The sequence below is a fragment of the Amblyomma maculatum genome, chromosome 5 (genome assembly GCF_055883805.1).
Source record: "Amblyomma maculatum isolate TAMU_Amacu chromosome 5, ASM5588380v1, whole genome shotgun sequence".
Taxonomy (NCBI): Eukaryota; Metazoa; Arthropoda; class Arachnida; order Ixodida; family Ixodidae; genus Amblyomma; species Amblyomma maculatum.
In genome coordinates, this window is record NC_139348.1 from 84,830,243 (window position 1) to 84,845,967 (window position 15,725).

A 15,725-nucleotide genomic window follows, 5' to 3' on the forward strand; every position below is an offset into this window, starting at 1 on the left:
GTCCTCAAAACCTATGATCGAATTCGTTGGAGGTACTACTGGCGGGGAATGTACAATTTCGTACGGCACTACATTCGCTCTTGTACCGCCTGTCAACAACGCAAGATTCCTCGCCACTCCGCTGGCCCTCTCCAGCCTTTACCGCGTCCAGATCGCCCGTTTGATCGCGTGGGAATCGACCTTTATGGTCCGCTACCATGCACTGCCGCTGGTAATCGATGGATCATCGTCGCAATCGATCACCTGACCCGTTACGCCGAGACTGCTGCACTTTCCGCGGCGAAAGCCCGAGAGGTAGCCCATTTTCTTCTGCACCACTTCATTCTTCGACACGGCACCCCTCGCGAGCTACTGAGTGACAGAGGTCGTGTCTTTCTCTCCGAAGTAGTTCAAGAGCTCCTGTCGTCTTGCAAATCGATACATCGGGCTACAACCGCGTATCACCCGCAAACAAACGGCCTCACGGAGTGCTTCAACCGTACGCTTGGGGACATGCTCGCAATGTATGTTACATCTGAATCGGGAAGCTCCAACTGGGACCAGGTACTGCCATTCGTAACGTTCGCGTACAACACTGCCACCCAAGCAACAACTGGGTTTTCGCCCTTCTTTCTCTTATATGGCCGTGAACCATCTTGTACTCCGGATACAATTTTGCCATACCATCCAGATGCCTCTGAGTACAGTGCTTTCTCAGATATTGCACAGAAGGCCGAGGAATGCCGTCAGCTAGCTCCCATGTTTACCTCCAACACTCAAGGCTATCGCAAAGATCAGCATGATACCGATACCCCTGCTTCCACGTTCCTGGCCGACAGCTTCGTTTGGCTATGCGTTCCTGCCACCAACAAACTAGACACCAAATACCACGGACCTTATCGCGTCTTGGAACGCACATCCCCTGTGAACTACGTCATCGAGCCAGTCACCCCTTCTTCCGACCACCGCCATCGCGGCCGCGAGGTTGTCCACGTTAGCCGCCTCAAGCCATATTACAACCCTCTGGTCGTCTCTTCTCCCTGAGTCGCCACGATGGCGACCTCTTCACGCGGGGGAAATGTAAAGAAGGCAAAGAACAGAAAAACGCTGCGGCATCGCCATCACCATCGCTTGTCCCCGGCGCCCGTCTCGCTCGCGCTGAAGCTGTGCCCTGCGGCTGGTAATTCGATCCTGCTGTGCCCGAAGTACTGCCAGCGCTAGACGTTCCAGCCAACCATTAAATCCACATTTCACTATCTAATTTTACTCTATAAACCACGTTAATTATGCAGTATTGGCAGCAAATATGCAGCAGTAACTATTCCGCTTTGCGAGTATGTACTGAACTACCTCAAAATTTTTCCTGCGCCATTAATATTCTACATACACCACCGAAATAAATACTCAAACCAACATTTGAAAGGTGATGTAGGCCAGCCCACATAATTGTAGTGAATTGGGAATAAATATGTTACTGAGTGTCGATTCTACACATGAGGGCAGCACGGGGGCGAGCCCGAAACGGAATGGCCTCCGCAAAGACCGCGCTGGAACAATTGAGGTATTGGAGAGATTAATCGACATAAACATTAAAACCTTGATTAATGGTGCGGCACTGCCTTCATAAACGTAGGGCGCATTATTAATTCAAGTATGCTGCCCATATTCAGCTATCTGGGCTGAATGCGGGCAGCCCTGTTTGAGCTGCCCACACGGGTACAGATTGGGACCAATCGCGGCAAAATTGGGCAGCCCACGCGGGCCCCCTCTGGGTACGTATTGCAAATCCTGCATGGGGCCCGTATGGGCTGCCCCCCTGGGCTCAACGTTGGCCCCCACGTCATAGCCCATTTTGTGCAACATGGGCCCGTACCAGAGCCATGGGGGCCGCGTCTGGTACCGTGTCCGCACATTGCGCGTCTATGGCGTTCACGTGTTCGAAGAACAATGTCCCATAGATCTGCCAGAAAATGCACCGACTGGATACCAATGTTATCCACGGATTCCTGGTGAGATAGCAGATGCATTTTAAGTGGTTTCGTGTGATGCAGATCAAAGGTTCAGCAGCAATAAATACAGTTTGCGGAGCCGGTCTTAAGCATGTCTACTTTCCTGACGTTTCGCAGAGCCCCCTTTAACCGAAAAAGAAATCAGTCTTATTTATACTAGCAGGTGAAAGGTTATTACGATATGCTTCTTTGACTATCTTTTCCTTTTTCTTTTTTTCTTGTGGTTTCGGGTTGATGTACCTGCCCTATCAAAATATGGGCTTCTGTGTTGATATGTAGTCGCCTAAAAATATGAGCTTGTGTGTTCAGTCTTTCGGGAGGGCAAGTAGGTAGTTGTTGCTGGCCTTACGGGGCTGGGACTGGTATGTACCCGCTGTTTGAGGCGGGGGCTAGCCTCCACTGTTCGTTGTACCTGCTGTAGGCCGTCATTGCACCAGGACTACTACGGTGGCGGACGATGGACGTCTCGACGCGCGCCTTTTTCTCTCCGTATTTTTGAAATTTCTTTCTTTTTTCTCCTGTCTACACAAGGCAGTGAAGGTGGCTCAGCTTTAGCGCGGGCAGCTGGCCAGTGCAGTTTCTGTCGCTTCTTTTACACTCTCAAAAACAACAGCCTGTCAGTTGTAAGTGAACGCCTATCTATCTGTGTTTAGCTTGTGTGCCCTTGTCGTTTGCGTCCGTTGCGCTGTATCAAGAGCTTAAGAATTACGTTTTTCATTGCACTTGTTAGTCAATTTCGAAATTTATGTTCAAACCTCAAAGATTCAAGTTTTGTTAGGATGTCTATTTACAATCATTTGGTGCTTTATGAAAATCTCGGTTAACAAGTACTTCAGCCTTGAGTCGAGGTCACATTCTGCGGAGTGATCATCCGTCTAAGAGAGAATTCAATTGCATTTTTCAATAAAGATTTTTCAGTGCCTTAATAATTTGATGTACTCAGAGTGCAAGAAAACAAAGGAATTACTTAATTCTATAGACGACACCAATACAAGAGAACAGAGCTTCATTTTATATACCGTGCATATTAAACCTTTTCTTTTTCACTGTTGATTTCAAACGCAAACTCATTAGGAATTCTATAGAAACTAAAGATCTGTCGCAATGGTATGCCGCTACATCACGTACGTTTGTAATATTAGGGTGGTGTGCTCTGTGTTTGTTCCCTCTTTTCACTTTCCTGTAGGCACATTTTGCAGTTCATTTTCTAGTAGTAATAAGAATAAGATTTTACATTGAAACTGCCGTCTCGGCGATTATGATAACAGCAAATGCACCATTCGATCTCAGGTGTCACCTTAGCCCACTTTAGGACTCACTCAAATTGCAGCTTGCAAATAAAATTTGGCATCAGACTCCACATGAATTTTTGACAAAGATTATTATTCAATATTCTCTAAATATAGACGGTTATTCCAACGAGCTTTTGTCGCGCCTTGACATTCAAAATCAGTGGTTTACGGAAGCGTTTTTTTTTTTATAATTGCGATCCAAATTTTTAAATTACATTAAAGTAAGAGATTGTTTACCTCGTTATGGCCTATCTAAATATATGACTATAAACAAATTATTGTCAGACAAATTATGAGTATTTGAGATGTTGCAAATTATTAGAGGAGTCCTCACACATTTATCGGTGAAACTTGTTACTGAAGGCACTAAAGGAGAGGAAAACGCAACACCTCAAAGAAAGCCGCGTTCTCGAAAGGCCTTGCATGTTTTTCAAACTGTGGGCTCTGCGAATAGCAGAAGAGCGATGATTTTGTTTGCAATCACATAAATAACCTTTTCTTTGCCTCTTTGCATAAACTGTGCCTGCAGGAGACGCGAGTCTAATAAAGCCACAATAATCGTTAAAATGCCACTTGACTACAGAAACGGTCATTTTGCAGTTCATGCTCTGCGCATGTAAACTTGTCCAATATATAATGATGGAAAAGATACCCAAGGTAGACAATGACGGTGCCTGTGCCTCTTATTGTCTCTATAAAGCCTAGGAATCAAAACAATATTTCTTATTTAAACTTTAATGCACTCCCACGGGCATGATATTGATACTCGCAGCGGAATGTACACTTGAGGATGCTTCCTGAACAAATCGAAGACATTGCGAGAGCCTTCACTATGGGTGAAGCTAACAACAAAATTCCTAATTACCATTCCTGAGTCGACGAAGCAAGTGCACGAGTTTTTATGTGGGAATGATTTAACAAGTTGCTTGTATTTAATTTCAGTTTAAGGCTCCAATACGATCTGATGTATCCGCTAATAACCTGCCAGAAAAAAAAAATAACAGGGACAGCCTGTTCCATTGATGACTCGGGCACCTAGCAATCCATTCATTCAGATGGTAATATTCATGAGGAGAAAATTGAGAACCTAAATGGGTACGGTATAACATGAAAATAAAGGTCCGCAATTTATTTTTCTTTGGCTATACTTTCGCAACTCGAGTCATTTGGACAGGATGGTCACTAGATGGGTTATTACCATTGTGTCATAGCTTTCCTCCCTGAAGTTTCTCGGTCGACTCTGCAAAAAAAAAAGCAGCCACGTAAATTTGAGCAAGCAATGCATCGTCATACATATTAACCCAATGAAAAAATAAAAATGAAAATTCGACAAATCACACTTAAAAAAGTGTCTACCAAGTCTTAGGTTGAATTTCTAATGTACAGTTACGTGTGCATTATTTTGCACACGTAGCATTGAATTTATTTTCATGAAAAAGTTTTTATAGGCCCATCAGTCTTAGCAGGATCAGTGAGTTCATGATATAGTTCCGTGAGATTCCGAAGATTGTGCGGGGTATCGGGTAGGTTCTGTTAATTGTTTAGGAAAAAAACGCTCTCCAGAGCAAATCGAAATCCTACGCTGCGAACAACAGATGGGCACCTTAACCTAATACGCCATGCCAAGATTCTTTCTTCGTTTCCTGTATTAGGCACAACACACAAAACAAAACACCTTTTAAAATGATCCCCTTGGACCTGGGGGTTCGCGAAAACAGTATAGTACCTGCATTGCGTACAACAGTTTACTTATTACCAATAGGTTCTACACTGTTGCCCTAGCAAAAGGAGATAACTGCCTTTTTCCACTTCGATTTGAGTGGGGTGTCTTCCATCTGACCTTTCCAATATGGTTCGCTGTCGCAGTAACACACCAGGGGAACAGCTAGATGTATCCCAGAGGTTGAAACCCCAGAACAGGTTTGCAAAGATAACCGGATCGCTGGCCATCCTCCATTCCAAAAGAATGAATTTAGCCCAGCTTACTCGACGTCCTGTCGATTTATTACATAGCATAACATGATCCACAGCCTTTCATAAGCTCTCATGGTCAACAGCAAATTCCGCCACGTCTTCCGCATAAGCCATACGTATAATCGAAATAGGGTGTTTTCTTTTCTTTCTAGACAAAGGGCTTTAATGCACATACAAAACAAGTGAGGGCTACGGTCTCAGCCCTGCTGAATGCTTCACCTTCGTGGGGGCTCCCAAATTATTATTTAAAAATAGCTGTCGTACGCCATGACCACTCCCTGATCACTGAACCAACATTCACTTTAGCGAGAATCGAAAACAAGAGCTCGTGTGCAACACAATGAAACGCTTTTGCAGTCTCATCATCCAATGGCGATTCGACTGCCTGAAAGAGACTGAACAAGGGTAGAGGGGGAAGCCTCAGCTCGAAGGTAGAGCCATTGTTTCGAGAAGTGGAGTTGTCTTCGTCTGGTGCAGAGTGACCATCACTGGCTGGGGTTTAAATATGCGTCTACTTCCGAAGAAGAAAAGCTTGGTTGGGGAGGTTAAATGAGAAGAAAGTAGGTGAAACAGTGGGCTGGGGAGGATGTTTGAGAAGAAAGTAGGGCAAGGTAAAATTATATTATTAATAAATTGTTTCTTCAGTATGTATTTCTCAGCCTGGAACAGGGGCTCCTGTGGCCTCAAAAGCAAATAAAAGCGGCAGTACCAGGAAAGCCTACAATGTGGGATGGATGATTAGTCAGCTGCTCAAGCCGGTTTGGAGTGGACACATTTTCTTTATATGGGACAGGGATTTAAAAGTGTCCTAATAAGGAATATACTGATACGTGGCACGAAGATTAGTCCAGGATGACACAGCACACAAAGCACAGAAGCAAGGCAGCGTCAATCGTCTTCTAGCACCAAACGTTGCTACCACTTTGTCTCCTTCTGTGTCACTGTTGCTAATCATTGTCGTCTTTAACTTCCAGCGATGCAGGATGTATATGTCACATTGCTCCCCCCCCCCCCCCCCCGAAAAGCGCAGTCCCGGTGCGCACTAGGACGAACTACTGCAGGGGTAGTACGGCTTCATTCGGGCGACATGAACAATCTCGGCGCGTGGCATAGAGGACTGCCTCGGCGGATGTACAGGAGCGACCTCGTATGTCACAGGAGTGACTGGCCGTAAAACACTGCAGGGTGCTGCGTAGCGTGGCAAGAGCTTTTCACACAGCCCAACTTTACGAGCGGGAGTCCAGAGCAAGACGAAAGAGCCCGGAGAGTTGTGGACCTACCGGTTGCGAGAATCATGGCACCATTTTTGAGAATTTTGGGAGGAGGCCAGTCGGCGGCGAGCAATAACACGGGCGGCATTAGCTCCGAAGATGGCGTCACGAACGTAGCAACAGGTGTTAGGAGTGAGATGCAGTACGCTGTCAAAAGGAAGGGGAGGGTCGCGGCCGTATAGAAGATAAAACGGTGAGTAGCCCATTGTGTAATGACGAGAGGAATTGTACGCGAACGTTACAAACAGCGAAGTAATATCCCAGTCACGGTGATCATCCGAGACATACTTTGACAGCATGTCCGTGAGCGTGCGGTTGAGGCGTTCGGTGAGGCCGTTCGATTGTGCATGGTAAGCGTGGTAAAATTATGCTTAATGGAGCAGTTCCGAAGAATTTCGTCGACTACTCGAACAAGAAAGCAACGGCCACGGTAGCGTGGAGCACCATGGAGCAGGATAACGTCGTTGAGAAGAAACGTAGCCACGTCAGTTGTACAGCTGGTGGGTACCGATCGGGTGACAGCGTAGCGCGCAGTATAATCCGTGGTCACCGCAATCTATTTATTCCCCGACGCAGAAAATGGGAAAGGCCCGAGGAGGTCAAGGCTAACTCGGGAAAACGGGTCTACTGGGATGTCGATCGGCTGCAGGGATCCTGCAGGCATAACCGAGGGCTTCTTCCGTCGCTGACGCCGGTCATAAGAAGCCACGTAACGACGAACAGAGCGATAGAGGCCTGGCCAAAAGAAGCGCAGGTCAGACTTGTGGACGAGAGAAAAAGTGTGTTCCTGAAGGCGGAGAGCGCAATGGCCCAGGCGACCAGTGGGATCCTTCAGCGTATAAAGCCAGCATAAGGCATTGTGATCGGTGATGACGGAGAACGGGCGGCGAAACAAGTAAGGACGAAAGTTTGTAATGACCCACATGAGGGCTAAGCACTCACGTTCTGTGATCGAGTAATTTCTTTCAGCCGCAGAAAGGAGGTGACTGGCATAAGCAATGACGCGAGTGCGACCCACCTGCTGCTGGGCGAGTATGGCACCAATACCGTGACCACTGGCGTCGGTGCATACCTCCGTTGGTGCCGAATTATTGAAGTGTGTCAGGACGGGCGGGTTGGTGAGGGCTGCAACGAGCGCAGAAAAGGCTTGGGATTGTTCTTCGTCCCTGCAAAATGAAGCGTGGTTCTTCAAAAGATTGGTGAGTGGACGAGCCATCTCCGCAAAGTTGGGTAGAAACCGCCGAAAATAGGAGCAAAATGCAAAAAAACTACGCACGTCACTGGTATAACGGGGTGTAGGAAATGCACTTCCAGCACGTATTTTGTCTGGATCGGGTTGAACACCACGGGCGTCGACCACGTGACCGAGCACCTTGAGTTCACGTCGGCCGAAGCTACATTTCTTCGAGTTCAGCTGAAGGCCAGCGCTTCGGAAGACGCCAAGAATGGCATCATGACGATAGAGATGACTCTCGAATGTGGACGAAATATTATGGCGTCATCGAGATAGCACAAGCACGTCGTCCATTTCAAGCCGCGTAGGAGAGATTCCATCATGCGCTCGAATGTTTCGGGCGCATTACACAAGCCGAAAGCCATAACCTTGAATTGATACAGACCATCGGGAGTAACGAAGGCGATCGTCTCTCGGTCCTGTTCGTCGACTGCGATCTGCCAATAACCGGAACGAAGATCAATGGAAGAGGAATAGCTGGCACTGTGCAAGCAGTCGAGGGCATCATCTATCCTGGGGACCGGGTAAATGTCTTTTTTTGTAATTTTGTTGAGGTGTAGGTTATCAACGCAGAATCTCCAGGTTTTGTCCTTCTTTTTAACAAGCACGACAGGTATTTTTAACAAGCACGACACCCAGGGACTGCTCGAAGGCTCTATAATGTTTTTTGCTAACATCTTGTCCATTTCATCTTGTATGACGCGTGGTTCAGAAATGGCGACTCCATAAGATTATCTGTGAATTGGGCGAGCATCGCCGGTATCGACACGATGTGTAACGAGTGACCTTTGTCCTAAGGGGCGGTCACCAAAATCGAAAAAATCGCTGTACGAATTCAGAAGGCTCGTAAGTGGTGTAGCACGGTCAGGGCTCAAGTAAGGTGCAAGCATTCCTGATATGCGGGCCTCCGGAGGTGGAGAAGGTGCAGGTCGTGTCGACACATTAGCAGTAGGGTCAGGTAAAAGAGAGGTAACTGTGACGTCAGACAGTGGTGTCAGTTCGGCGAGAGTAATGCCCTCAGGAAGAACGTGCACAAAAAGGCCGAAGTTCAAGACTGGAATATAAGCGTTGTTATTTTCTACGTGCACGATGTTATGGGGGAGAGCGATTCTGCGCCGCAGTTTCACGTCGGTTATGGGGCAAACAACGTAGTGGCCATCAGGAACGGAGGGGAAACGCGACGTGAGCACATACACTGCAGCTTCTGGTGGCAAACGAGTAAATGTAGAGGAGTGGAGACGGAGCGTTGAAGTATCAGAGGCCTGTTTGTCAGGACAGAGTGGCAGGTCCAGATGAACCAGTCCAGAAGAACAGTCAATGAGCGCCAAAAGTGCAGTTTAAATGTCGAGTCCTAATATAACGTGGTTAGGGCAACTGGTGAGGACTGTAAATGGAGCAGGGATATGACGGTCGGCAATGGTAATTCTCTCAGTAGACATACCAATCACAGTAGCTGTGTTGCCGTCAGCAACACGAGCGGTAGATGAGGAAGCGGGTGTGAGGACCTTGTTGAGGCGCTGACGAAGCGAGGAACTGAGGACGAAAATGTGGGCACCAGTGTCAATAAGGGCAGAAACTGAGACTCCCTCCACAAAAATGTCAATGAGATTACGTCTGGGTGCGAGGATCAGTTCCGAGTTGACAGTCAGGGTCCGTAATGAAGCGTGACTCCCGGGCGCTGCACTCGCTAGTTTTTAGAGTAGGCGCCGGCGTATGAAGGGGAGGAGTTGCGACGAGGCAGTGGTGAACGAGATCGATGAGACCATGGAGATGGAGATCAGCTGGAGTGACGGACACTTGAGATGGCTTCGGTGTGAGGTTCATCTGGGTGAGGAGGCAAGTGTCCAGGTCCATCATATGCGGGGCGGAGCTGTTCAGGTTGGGCAGGGAAGCGGCGAGGTTCTTAGTAGTACCGACGGTCAGCGTTGTAATAAGAACGAGGGGTAGGGAAGGTGCGACTGCGGCAATAACGTGAAATGTGGCCGCACTCTGCCGGATTGCGACCAACGTAGCGACGTGGGGGAACTTTTGTAGTGGTTGTAGCAGCCACTACAGGAACAAGATGCGATGGTGATGAGGGTGGTACGGGGTTGGAGGAAAGACCGACGTTGGCAAGTTCCTGGCGGACAACAGCCTGTATCATGGCCACGGTGTCGGGCACTGGAGATGGGAGTGGTACAGGAGCTAAGGTCTTGAGTTCTCGTCTGACGATCCGAGTCATTGTTGTGGACTGAGAAGGCTGTTGCAGAGGAGCCATATCATCGCAGGATGATGTAGCTGCCATGTTAGGAAGGCGCTCAAAGCGCTGTACCAGGCGTCGTTGTTTAGCCTGCTCGAATCTTCTGCAAACTTGAAGCACCGACTCGACGGTAGAGCAATCCATGCAGAAGAGGATGTTGGACGCGTCATCTGCGATGTCCTTGAGAGTGTGCCCGACCTTTCCACTTTCCAACATGGAGCTGATCGCTTTGCGTCACAACGCGAGCACTTCTTGAATGTAGGCGAGATCAGTGGTTGAGTGGGCGTGAGACGCAAGTTCGGTTTTGGCTGCGAGAGCCCGTCCAATGGGCTTCCCGAACAAGTAGTGAAGCTTTTGCTTGCAAATTTCCCAGGTCACCAGCTCGTGCTCGTGATTTTGGAACCACGTGCGAGCAGTTCCCACCAAATAGAAAATCAGGTTGGCCAGCATGATGGTCGCGTCCCAATGATTGTTCCTGCTGCATCGCTCGTTTCATCCAGCCAGTCGTCAACATGTCTTGTCTTCGCCACTGAAGATGGGAGAGTGGCGGAGTTTTGTGAGGACGAGTGCCTGCGCCGATGTGTTGCGGTGATAGGAGCTGCCTCAGAGGTCATAGTGGCCGTTTTTACCATTGTAATCCCAGGTAGGTGGCGGCCACTGTGCAAATCCAGCTTTCGGCTGCTTAAATGGATTTATGTGTGCACACGGGGATTTTTAGTCATCCACACCAAGATGATACGTGTCACGGTTAGTGCACAAAGGTTAGTCCAGAATGACAGATCACACAAAGCACAGAAGCACAGCAGCGTCAACCTTCTTCTAGCACCAAACGTTGCTACCGCTTTGTCTTCTTTGTCACTGTTGCTCATCGTCTTCTTTCACTTCCAGTGATGCAGGGCATATATGTCACAATATATTTAGGAAAACGACTCTCAAATGCCTTCCGCAAAAGGGGCCGAAGGAGAAAGAAACAGAATAATAACAGGACAGTGAACCACACCTAAGAGATAGAAAAAACGTTCCAGAGGTAGCTCAGGTGCTGACTAATCATCCACCCCGCATTGTAGGTTTTCCTAGTGCTGCAGTAGGAGGGAGAGGAATAACTTTACTTGATTTCCCGCAGGGTTTATTGCGATCGTGTTTATATATCCTACGTGGGAACAACAATATCTTGTCTCTTCGCTGCCAGGATGTCCTGCTGGACGGCAGATAGCTGATCGTTGAGGCTGGAGCTGCGCAGAGCGGCTGACCATCTCGACGAGAGGGTTTCGGGATTAACGCAATTGAATTGCGCTTTGCACTCACAGTGTATGTGGGTAAGTGTTGATATGTTTATCCTGCAGACCTTGCAAATGTTGTCATATAGGTCCGGGTAAACCCTGTTCTACTGAAGCGGGTTCGGGTATGTATTCCTTTGTAATTGCCTCCATGCGACTACCTGAGCCATACATTTTTGCTGCTAGGCGGAGGGAAGGTCCGGTGGGCGAGGTTGAAGAGTTTGGTTAAGTCATTAAAGCTTGTCATCCTCTCTCTCGCCCCTTCACCGTCGTGATTGCATGGCACGGTAAGCGAGGCCTCGTGCTACGGAGTGAGCGACTTCGTTGAGGTTGATGATATGCGGATCGACGTTTTCCATATGTGCCGGGAACCAACCTAGCTCGACCTTGTTGTCCGTTGAGTGTTTCAAGTCCTTGATTATCTTTTATTTCCTTTTAAGGCCACAGAGTCATCGGTTCCAGACTGAGAAATACATACTCATGTTTTTACTCCTAGACCTACTTTTTTTCTCCCCCACCATCCCCAGTCCATTTTTTGGTCTACTTTCTTCACAGCCAGCCTACCCTACCTAGCTTTTCGTCTTTTGAAGCAGCAGCTGATTTAAACCCCTGTCACTGATGATCACTCTGTCCACATGAATAAAAGTCCACTTGTCGAAAAGCTGCCTCGACCTGCGAACGAAGGCCTCCCTTGCTACCCTTGTTCAGTGCTGGTTAAAGCCGTGTTTTTAACCTTTTCCCCTCGTTGTGCCTGGGCCGGCAGCCTTTGACGTCACCACATTCAAGTACACGTCCTACTGTATGAGTATTATCCATAATAAAAAGGCATTTCATGCCCCAGGTTGGATGGGCTCCTAATAATCATTTATTACCAACTGCAATCTACTGCTAGTACCTTCATAAATACCTTGTAGTCCCGTCTGTAGGGGATATATAACTGCATACTGCCAACTGCCTGAAATTAAGGTGAAAGTCTTTATTGCCTTATTGTTGTGAGCAGGAGCTGTCGACAGAGGGGGTCACCTTCTAGGGAGCCTGCTACTGGCGCTGTAGCTGAGCCGCCTCCGCTGCTTCGTGCGGACAGAAGAAAGTAAAGAAGAAAGAGAAAAGAGAGAACTGAGCAAGATGCGCGCCGCAGCAGCCGTCGTCCACCACCTAAGCGGTAGCGGGTGCTATGACGGCTTACAACAGATAAAAATTAGTGGCAGGCTAGCCCCATCCGCTAGCGGCATTCACCTATCGTCCCAGCACCTTAGGGCCTAAACTAACCACCCTTCACCACTTCCCCTTCCAGGACCTCCGCGATTAGAAACAGGCAAAGCAGTCTTGGCTCCTCGCGGCCCAATCCGCCAGGTGGATATGGCTTGCTTCTGCAGATTTGGGTCCTCGCTCCACATAATGATTCTCAGGCTTCTACACAATGTATGTATGTATGTATGTATGTATGTATGTATGTATGTATGTATGTATGTATGTATGTATGTATGTATGTATGTATGTATGTATGTATGTATGTATGTACGTACGTATGTATGTATGTATGTATGTATGTATGTATGTATGTATGTATGTATGTATGTATGTATGTATGTATGTATGTATGTATGTATGTATGTATGTATGTATGTATGTATGTATGTATGTATGTATGTATGTATGTATGTATGTATGTATGTATGTATGTATGTATGTATGTATGTATGTATAACTTTATTAGGGACCCGCAAATGATGGGTTAAAGCGTCGGGACGCTGGCTAAGTGTCGACCCGGGCTTATGCCCTACTCTGCACTACCTAAATTGGCCTGTTTGTGGTGGGTTGTGAGGCTTGTGCTTTTCGAGTGCATGCTGGCCCTCCTGGACGGCCCATAGTTGAATGTCCTGTCCTTGTCTGTATTGTGCACAGCACTTTGAAGTTCCGGCGGGTATGTCCTGGATGCAGTTTCGGTCGGGAACCTGGCACAGTCCCACATGATGTGCCATTGGTCCACCGGACCTACTTGACCTACAATACACGTATCACTTGTGTAGATGTCTCCACTATCTATTTTTTTTCTTGGCCACTGGGGAGCTAGCGCATTCCCGAATTATGTCGTTGGGGGTCCGTCTTTTTACACATTGTTTCCTTTTATCTTCCTGTCTCTCATGTTTCTGGACGCGATAGGCCCAGACGCGAATGTATGTATTTCCTTGCCTGTAGACGCGGCCATATGGTTCACCTCTTTTGTTGCACCAGATGCTTACAAGTTATGAAATAAGCTTTCGGCTTTTTCTGTAATTTTCTTCTATTTCTGTGTAATTTAATAGACGTTCGTCCATGTTCTAGCAATCGGGCGGCTCCACGGTTACACAAAATTAGAAATCTCGAGCTAATTCGTGTTCCTTTTCGTTACCAGGAACAGACACGTGCGCTTGAGTCCATCTTAAGCTGGCTTTTCTATTCAGCTGTTTTTCGTTCAGGATTCTCACTGTTTCCGCTGCGATCCTGTCCTTTGCGTAATAGTATATGGCTGTTTTGTTAACGCTATTTATGAATTCCGCTTCCGCTCCTATGTAAGCGAGCGCTATTTCAACTGCTTCAGCTGTTTCGGAGTTGCGTCTTCTGCATCGCCTGCATTGACTTAGCGCGGCTGACGAGATTCGAGTGCGATTAAGAGGCGATGGCAGCGAAAACCAAACATTACAATCGGGAGCGGCACATAGGAGAAAGTTTATGTTTTCATTTATTCTGTTGAACACCCCAAAGCGCCTTTTACAGACGCCGCATGAAAAAAAAAAGGAGACATTGTTTCCTATCTACTTTTACTCTCTTTTGCGCATAAGGGGTGGCTTTCACTAAACATTTCTCTGGTAATTTTGCTTAATTATTTTTTTTGTATACTTACGCCATTTTGAAACGCCATTTTTATATGTGATCTCTGCCGTCTGTGTTTGTTAAACTTTTCTCTTATTAAAGTCCTGTTATAAAACAGATAGAGATATTTTATGAAGATATAAAACACTATTGGTTACGCTCTTGTGTTGTATCCTGCGGCTTGTTGGCACGGTTGCTAATAGATAGCAAAGAAGCCTAAAGAAGCCTGAAATATCCGACAGTCATGAGTATCGAAAATGCAAGCTCCAGGTGAGAGCCATCTAAAACAAAAACTAACATCTATACCTTTTCAGCGACAATATTACAATATGTAAAAATATTTTTATTATTAATAAATTCACTCATTAACAGTAGCACGCATAACCTATCTTCTTCCAGTCTAGGACAAGTCAAACACCAATCAACGAATTTAACTATCTTCCCCCTATGGCCACATTTACGCCAGTTAACTTCCAAATCACATCACCTACCTTGGTCCTCCCTGCGCTGCCGAAAGCCTGAATCTATTGAGGATAGAAAGACAAGAGGTATAAATGAAGCCAAACTCAGAAACAAAACACTCAATATACCATTACTACACTTTTCCGAAATGGATCAAAACAATACAGCCTCCTTTAATGGTATACTAAATAGTTCCCCTCAAAACATTTGCTAATCTGTTTGCGCAATATTATTTACAGCCTTGTCCGCGCTCGCTAATGCATTGTTGCCTACTGGTCAAAGCTTCCACTCGCTCAGAATTTTTTATCGGTTCTGATGGATCGGGCCCAAGACTTGGAAACGCAAAGATTGCGCGTAGCCGAGGAAACAGGCCCTTAAAAGGAGTGCCTAAAGCAAATATTGGCATTGGTCGCATTTTCTGATCTATATATTCTGAATATTTCGAAAAAAAACCGTAAAAAAAAATACACATCAATTGTGGTTACACTTGACCTATACATGTTTGTCAGTTCCCTGTCATACTTAGCAAATTAGTGCCGTCGTGCAGAAAGCTTAGTTCTTCACAGAGAAGAAAAAAACTGGCAGTTCTATCTATTCTAACTTATGTTACCAAAGGTCGGCTTGTTATCCGCGACGTAGATCTTTCTGCAAGCTGCATACCTAAAGACAAACTAGGCGCACACTGCTATTTAGATTTTAGCAAATTCTGCATTTCTTTTCCATAATTGCCTGCCATTTTGTCAGGGGTAGCTTAACTTGAAGTGCATCACATATGTAATGAAACAGCTTATGCTTACTCGGAGAGAAGAATCAATGTTAAAAGAAAACACAGAGGCAGAACTTCTAGGTTCATATTAAGAACTTCAAATTCGACGAATCTGCTCGGGGTGTACTAAGCACTCGTCATTTATATGAAGATGCGAATGCGTATCAGAGTTCCTGGCCTTATACATTTTATGTTTCCAGCTTATATGAGATATATAGACGCAGATGGAATTATTAAGTGCGCCCAGGAATATATTAGGGATAAAAAAAGATTTTGAAACACTTATGTAGCTCCGGTATGCTTATGAAACAAATGATTTTGAAGCACTTACATAACTCCGTAGTGCTTATACGCGCGCACATACTGACA

The 15,725-nt window shown here is 46.5% G+C and overlaps 1 long non-coding RNA gene across 1 annotated transcript; it reads right to left on the bottom strand.

Moving 5' to 3' along the window:
• Positions 1 to 4,483: 4,483 nt before the first annotated feature.
• On the bottom strand, positions 4,484 to 15,459 carry LOC146188616 (uncharacterized). The gene is made up of 3 exons (XR_014707245.1): positions 15,388 to 15,459; positions 14,620 to 14,652; positions 4,484 to 4,520 (listed from the first exon to the last, which is right to left on the bottom strand). It is a non-coding gene; the product is annotated as an uncharacterized LOC146188616 (long non-coding RNA).
• Between the last annotated feature and the right edge of the window lie 266 nt (positions 15,460 to 15,725).